Genomic DNA, 6963 nt, shown 5'->3' with positions numbered 1-6963 from the left:
GAGGGGGGAGGGAGGAGGGGCTAAGTGCACGGGAGCGAGCCTGGAGAGGGGGGGTAGTTTACCCTTTGGGGGGAAGGGGGGTCTGCAAAGACCCCCGAGTATAATGATAGTGTTTGTGGGGCCCGCGGTGTCACTTGCCGATCCCGGCCCAGCCAGGATCGGCAAGTGAATGGGGCCTGTAACGGACTATTTAAAAAAAAACCCGCAGCGGTAGCGGCTGTCACCGGGCCCCCTAATGGCCCGGGCCCTGTGGCAGCTGCTACTGCTGCTACCACGGTAGTTACGCCCCTGATACAGAGGTAACAGACTCCCTATCTCAGCCCTTATCAGCCAAATTCAATTAAACTGACTGATAAGAGCTCAGAAATCCCACAGCCACATCACTTGACAAATGAGCAGATAATCCCAAGGGCCTTAGAAATGGAGTGAATAAATTAAGATAGCGGCCAAACAAAGCAGTTTTGATAAAGCAATGCATTTAGGAAAAGTCTTCAATCCACATAAACTAGCAGTATAGATAGGATCCTTGTGATGGGACAACCCCTTTAATCACAAGAAAACTTAGGTACTCGTTCAGTAGATGCTTAAATACTCCAAAATTTTAATATATCTGCATAATTGGCGCAATAACAAATTTATGCAAGAGTGACCGCGCTTCTCCAAGTTCCAGATAGATATTTAGGAAGCAATAACCGTCATATACGCACCCCTGTGCATTTGGAGGACTAAGCAAAGGTAGCAGCGCCTACCGGTACACGACACAAGGTCAACTAGACACATACAGGTAAGTGTTAATCCAAGACAGGTCCGGTTCTTTGGATGTATGTAGTGATTAGTCTCATTCTTGCTTTATAGATCTGATGAAGGGTTGGAGTATTTTGTCTAAATCTATTGGCCCCGAAACGCGTTATCTTGCTATAATAAAACTGTTTGTTGAATCTACTTCAACCTATTGTTATTCATTCATTACTGAGTGAGCGCGGAACCGGACCTGTGTTGGATTAACACTTACCTGCATATATCTGCAAAATTGACAGAAATGATAAGACGTTTCGGCCTAAACATCAGACCTTTATCAGTCATCGGCTAGGAGTAAATGGAGTAGCATATCCAGAAGTATGGAGTAAGTTGTAAGCATTAATAGGTATGGAAACTTAACCCTTTGTCTCCTTTTAGTCTCAGCGGTTGGATCGCCAGTGTTCATACATTTATCACCGATCCTATGGGTGAGTGATATCAGAAACTTCTACCTTGGAGAGCTCTTCATAGGACAATTCAGCAATGGCAAAAGTGGGCCCACTACCACTTTAGCTCTGTTAATTCCCATTCATGTCTCTTTGTGCCCCAATAATTTATAATGCTCCTATAGTGGCTTTGACACGGTATCTTGCACCTTGTGGTCCCCACACAGTTTAATGTCCCCTTAAGGGACGTGGCATTTATCTCATACTAGCTGGTACCCGCGACTTCATCTGCGGTGATTGTAGAAGTGGGTAAATATAGGCGCGCGTAAGGTTTTAGTCGTGTGTAAAAGGTATGTCATATGAAATGTACGGTTTTGCGTGATTGAGGAACAAACATCCAAACACACAAACCCACAAACATCCAAACTCACAAAATTTCACCTTTATAATATTAATAGGATAATCCGTGTACTACAGCTACAATATACATTCATAATCCCTGTACTATAGCTATAATATATATTCCTAATCCCTGTACTACAGCTACAATATCAGTTCATAATCCCTGTACTTTAGCTATAATATATATTCCTAATCCCTGTATTACAGCTATAATATACATTCATAATCATGGAACTACAGCTGCAATATCAATTCATAATCTGTGTACTACAGCTATAATATACACTCATAATCCATGTACTAAAACTATAATATTGTGCTGTTTCATCCAGATATAATCATACCGTTCATTCATAGATTGTATTCTTTTTAATGCTTGCTGCCACCTGCTGTCCTTTTTCTGTATGACAGCCTGTAGTTAATTCTGTACATGCCTTCACTTCCTGGTTCAGGGTAACTGTTTCCTGTTTTCACTTATCATTAGTCTCCATTTTCTCTGGGAGAGACACCCTTGGACTGAGCAGCAGAAGGCATCAGTTTTCGACCACACATACTCACACTCACTTATCACAAACTTCACTTATGAGTAGTTGCTCACACTTGCTGTACCATCCTGCTTGTTACACCTGTATTCCTGGAGAAGTGCTGCATTTCCATCACATGCTGTATGTCCAGTCTTCCAAATAAACAAGCCTGAACTTCACCATTCCTGATGTGCATCATCTCTCCGGACGCTGAGCAACATGGTCCTGTCTGCCCTGCATTGAGGAAACGAAGGTAGGACCTCTCCCAGCCCCTATCCACCTGCCACATCTTCATTCGCCTCATGTGGGGACAGAACAGTCGAAAACTGCCTTAAAGCCCGGCCCCAACCTGTAGTAACCCCTCTGCCTGCCCATATATCACAACTCTGCTCTGCTAAGAAACTGTCTGCAGTGTCACCCTAGTCTGCATTGTGTATAGAGACTCTCTGTATGTTATACAACATTGATGCAGATTGTCGGACTGCAATACCCCATGATTCTCCAAAACAGCTTGGGAATCTTGTCAGAACACCTTAATTAAGCTGCACTGCGGTTTCCAGGCCCCAATTCAAAAGTCCAGTTTCTTAAAGAGACAGCGCACCTTAAACCAAAATGGCCGAAAAGGACTCTGCATTGTCTCCCAGTGTTGAAACAGATCAAATACAACCCGATACTGCTTACCATGAAGAACGGGAAGTAGAGTCAGCACCAGAAGCAGGCCAAGACTCACGACCTGTACGCTCTCTTAAGCCAACCATAAAGGTCCTTGAGAACTACCATTACATGAAGGATGAGTTCAATGACAACCTGCATGACCTATGGGAACGAGTCACCTCCCTCATGTCAAGCATCCAACGCCACAAAAATGATGCAGCTAGCCTACAGGACACTATAAAACGGCTAGATGCGACCCATGGAAGGTACAAGAGGTTATCCACAAGGTACGCTGCCTTCCTAAAAGACTCTAATATTGATGAAGCCTTATCAGAGCTAAGCAAAGCAGATTCCACAAACAGAGAAAGGGATGCTGCTGTGCAAGATGCCAAAGATAAAGCAGAGCTCCATATCACTTATCTGCAAGAAGCCAGATCTAACAGGTCAGGCTCATCCAAGCACTCTTCTCGATCATACAGATCATCCTGCTCAAGAACTTCTGCCCTCAGCGACAGAATTCTAGAGGCTCGTTTAAACGCAGAGCGATCCAAACTAAGACGTTCCTACGCAGAAAAGAAAGCAGAGGCAGAGGCAAAAGCCAAGAGAGCAGAGGCGGAGGCAGAAGCCAAGAAAGCAATGGCAGAGGCAGAGGCAGAAGCCAAAGCAAAGATCCTTCAAACAGAAATGGAGGAAAAAATTGCATTAGCTGAAGTAACAATACTCGAGCAAGCTTTGAAGCAAAACCTCGACCCAATTTGCCTACCACCACTGGAAGAAGATGATCCAGCCGTTCGTACCAGAGTCTACGTACAGAGACAGATATCTGCAGCACATGCCTTCTCCAGTGACATTCTACCCGACAATGTGGAAACATCCAAGTCAGCCCAACCTACGGTGCCAGTGTTACCCACAGCATCTGCAGAGACCCAAGACCAATGCCATAATGTGTCCCCTCAGGAGCAGCAATCATCACAAGACGACCACAAGACGCATTCCAGCCCATCTCCACAGTTCAAGCCGCAGTCATCGAAATCTCCAGAGGTTAAACCACAGCTCAACCCTGCAGCGACATCATTCTACCCAGGAGCAATTCACCCTTTCACGCCACACAGCTTATACGCCCAAGGAGCACCACAAGCTAACACGGCAACAAGGAGTGAAGGATCAGACATGTCTGAATTTGCCAGGTTTATGGTGAGCAGAGAGCTGATCAGTACCAGCCTCTCAAAGTTTGATGATTGTGCAGAGAACTACAGAGCCTGGAAGGCTACCTTCAAGGCCGCCATTGCCGACCTCAACCTATCTGCGGAACAGGAACTCGACCTTATGGTTAAATGGTTGGGTCCTGACTCCTCAAACCGTATCAAAAGTCTTCGGACCGTCTATGTGGGGCAAGCGGAATCAGGTCTCGCTGCTGCTTGGCTAAGACTCGAAAGAACCTACGGTAGCGCTGAAGCCATAGAAAGGTCCCTATTCAAGAGACTGCAAAATGTTCCAAGGATCAACCTTAAGGAAGCCCACAAGCTTCTGGACTTGAGTGATCTGCTTATGGAGCTGGAACTTGCAAAAAAAGATCCTCGTCTGTCTGGATTGTGCTACCTAGACACCGCCCATGGGGTGAACCCAATCGTCTCAAAGCTGCCACATAGTCTGCAAGAGAAGTGGGCGGTATGTGTCTCCAGGTACAAACGGTCACATGATGTCACCTTTCCTCCATTCATTCAATTCTGCAAGTTCATCGACGAACAGGCCCAAATGAGGAATGACCCTAGCCTAGACTTCCTGGAGTCTAACACCGCAGCCACAGCAACATCCTCACCAAGGTATGAAAGCGTCACACATAAACGCAAGGATTTGAAGAGCAGTGTAAGTGTCAGAAAGACTAACCTGCCACTACCTGCGGTACCCACTGATAAACAGCACACTGTTTCCTCAAGAGATAAATCTTTCAATCGTGAGTGTCCCATTCACAAAAAACCACACTCGTTGAACAAATGTAGAGGCTTCAGGTCCAAAACTATGCTGGAGCGCAAGAAAATACTCAGTGAACTTGGGGTGTGTTTCAAGTGCTGCGCCTCTTTAGAACACATGGCCAAGGACTGCAAATCTGCCATTAAGTGTGAAGAGTGTCATAGTGACAAACACCCATCAGCTTTGCATCCAACCTCAGCCACCAGCGATCCAGCAGTCGCAGTTACCTCTAGTCCGGCTACAAGCCATGGCGGGGAGCCACAGGCTAACACCAAGTCTACCACAGCGGTCTCCTGCTCATGCTCAGAAGTATGTGGGGAGAGCCAAAGTGATAAATGTTGTGCTAGGATATGCCTAATCAGAGTTTATCCAGAAGGGCAACCAGAGAATGCAGTAAAAATGTATGCCATCATTGATGATCAGAGCAATCGATCCCTAGCTGGACCTAAGTTCTTTGAAGTCTTTGGAATCAAAGGACCAGCGATGCCCTACACTCTGAACACTTGCTCAGGCCGCATAGAAACTAGTGGCAGGAGGGCACAAGGTTTCATCGCTTCTCCCATCAATGGAGGCGTAGAAATACCCCTACCTACTCTAATTGAATGCGATCAAATACCAAACCAAAGGGATGAGATTCCTACCCCAGAAGCTGCGTTCCATCAACCACACCTAAGGCACCTAGTCAACGTTATCCCACCTATGGATACAGACGCTGAAATACTACTTCTGCTTGGCAGAGACAACTTAAGGATACATAAGGTCCGCCAACAGTGCAATGGTCCTGACTACGCCCCCTACGCACAGAGACTTGACTTAGGGTGGGTAATCATAGGAAATGTGTGCTTGGACCGAACATGTGTTGATTCCTTTAAGACCTATGTACGCCGGGACGGTCGAACTACTTTCTGCAAACCATGCCCTCGTCACTATGATGTGAAAGAGAAGCCCCCAGATCCCGTACAACTACCTGATGCCATTCCTTCTCCCTATGCAGACGACTTGGGAAAATCAGTGTTTCATACAACTAAGGATGACAACAAGGTAGCCCCATCAATGGAAGACAAGGAATTTGTCAGGATAATGGACAATGAGTTCCTTAAAGACAAGACTAATCACTGGGTTTTTCCCTTACCCTTCCGAGCCACCAGGGTAAGACTCCCGAACAATCGTGAACAAGCTTTGTCCAGATTCAACTCCCTCCAGCGTACACTTAGCAACAAACCAGAGATGAAAGAACACATTATCACCTTTATGAGCAAAATATTCCGGAATAACCATGCGGAGCCAGCGCCTCTCTTAAAGGAAAATGAAGAGTGCTGGTACCTACCCTCATTCGGAGTGTATCACCCACGGAAACCTAAGCAAATTAGAGTTGTCTTTGATTCAAGTGCCAAACATCAAGGCGTATCTCTCAACGATGTCCTCCTCACAGGTCCTAATCTAACAAATAACCTAGTAGGAGTGTTGATGAGGTTCCGGAAAGAGCCCATTGCCATCACCGCTGACATTGAACAGATGTTTCACTGTTTCATAGTCAGAGAGGACCATAGGAATTTCCTCAGGTTCCTGTGGTACAAGGACAATGACCCCAACAAAGAGATGGTGGAGTATCGCATGAGGGTGCACGTATTCGGGAACAGCCCTTCCCCCGCAGTGGCAACCTATGGTCTGCGGAGAACCGCACAAGAAGGAGAGTCCGAATATGGAATAGACGCCAGAGACTTTGTAGAGAAAGACTTCTATGTAGATGATGGACTAAAATCTCTACCCACAGAAGAAGCGGCGATCGACCTACTCAAGAGGACCCAAGGTATGCTGTACCGAGCTAATCTTAGACTGCACAAAATTGCTTCAAACAGTCCGGCTGTCATGAGAGCCTTTGAGTCGAGTGACTACGCTCCAGTATTCAAGGACATAGACCTGGGATCAGATTGTCCACCTGTGCAGAGAAGCCTAGGCTTGAGGTGGAACCTGTCAGCCGATACCTTTAGTTTCCAAATCAATTGCGCAGATAAACCATTCACTAAACGTGGTGTCCTGTCAGTGGTGAATAGCTTATACGACCCGCTGGGATTCGTAGCACCAATAACCATACAAGGTAAATCTCTTCTGCGACAACTTTCCGAAACAGTCAAAGACTGGGATGCCCCACTTCCCCCTGATAAGGAATCAAAATGGGAAACCTGGAAACAATCTTTGTGTGCCTTGGATGAAATCCATATACCAAG

The sequence above is a fragment of the Leptodactylus fuscus genome, chromosome 9 (assembly GCF_031893055.1).
Source record: "Leptodactylus fuscus isolate aLepFus1 chromosome 9, aLepFus1.hap2, whole genome shotgun sequence".
Taxonomy (NCBI): Eukaryota; Metazoa; Chordata; class Amphibia; order Anura; family Leptodactylidae; genus Leptodactylus; species Leptodactylus fuscus.
The sequence above is the reverse complement of the archived record's forward strand: the minus strand, read 5'-3'. Positions refer to the sequence as shown.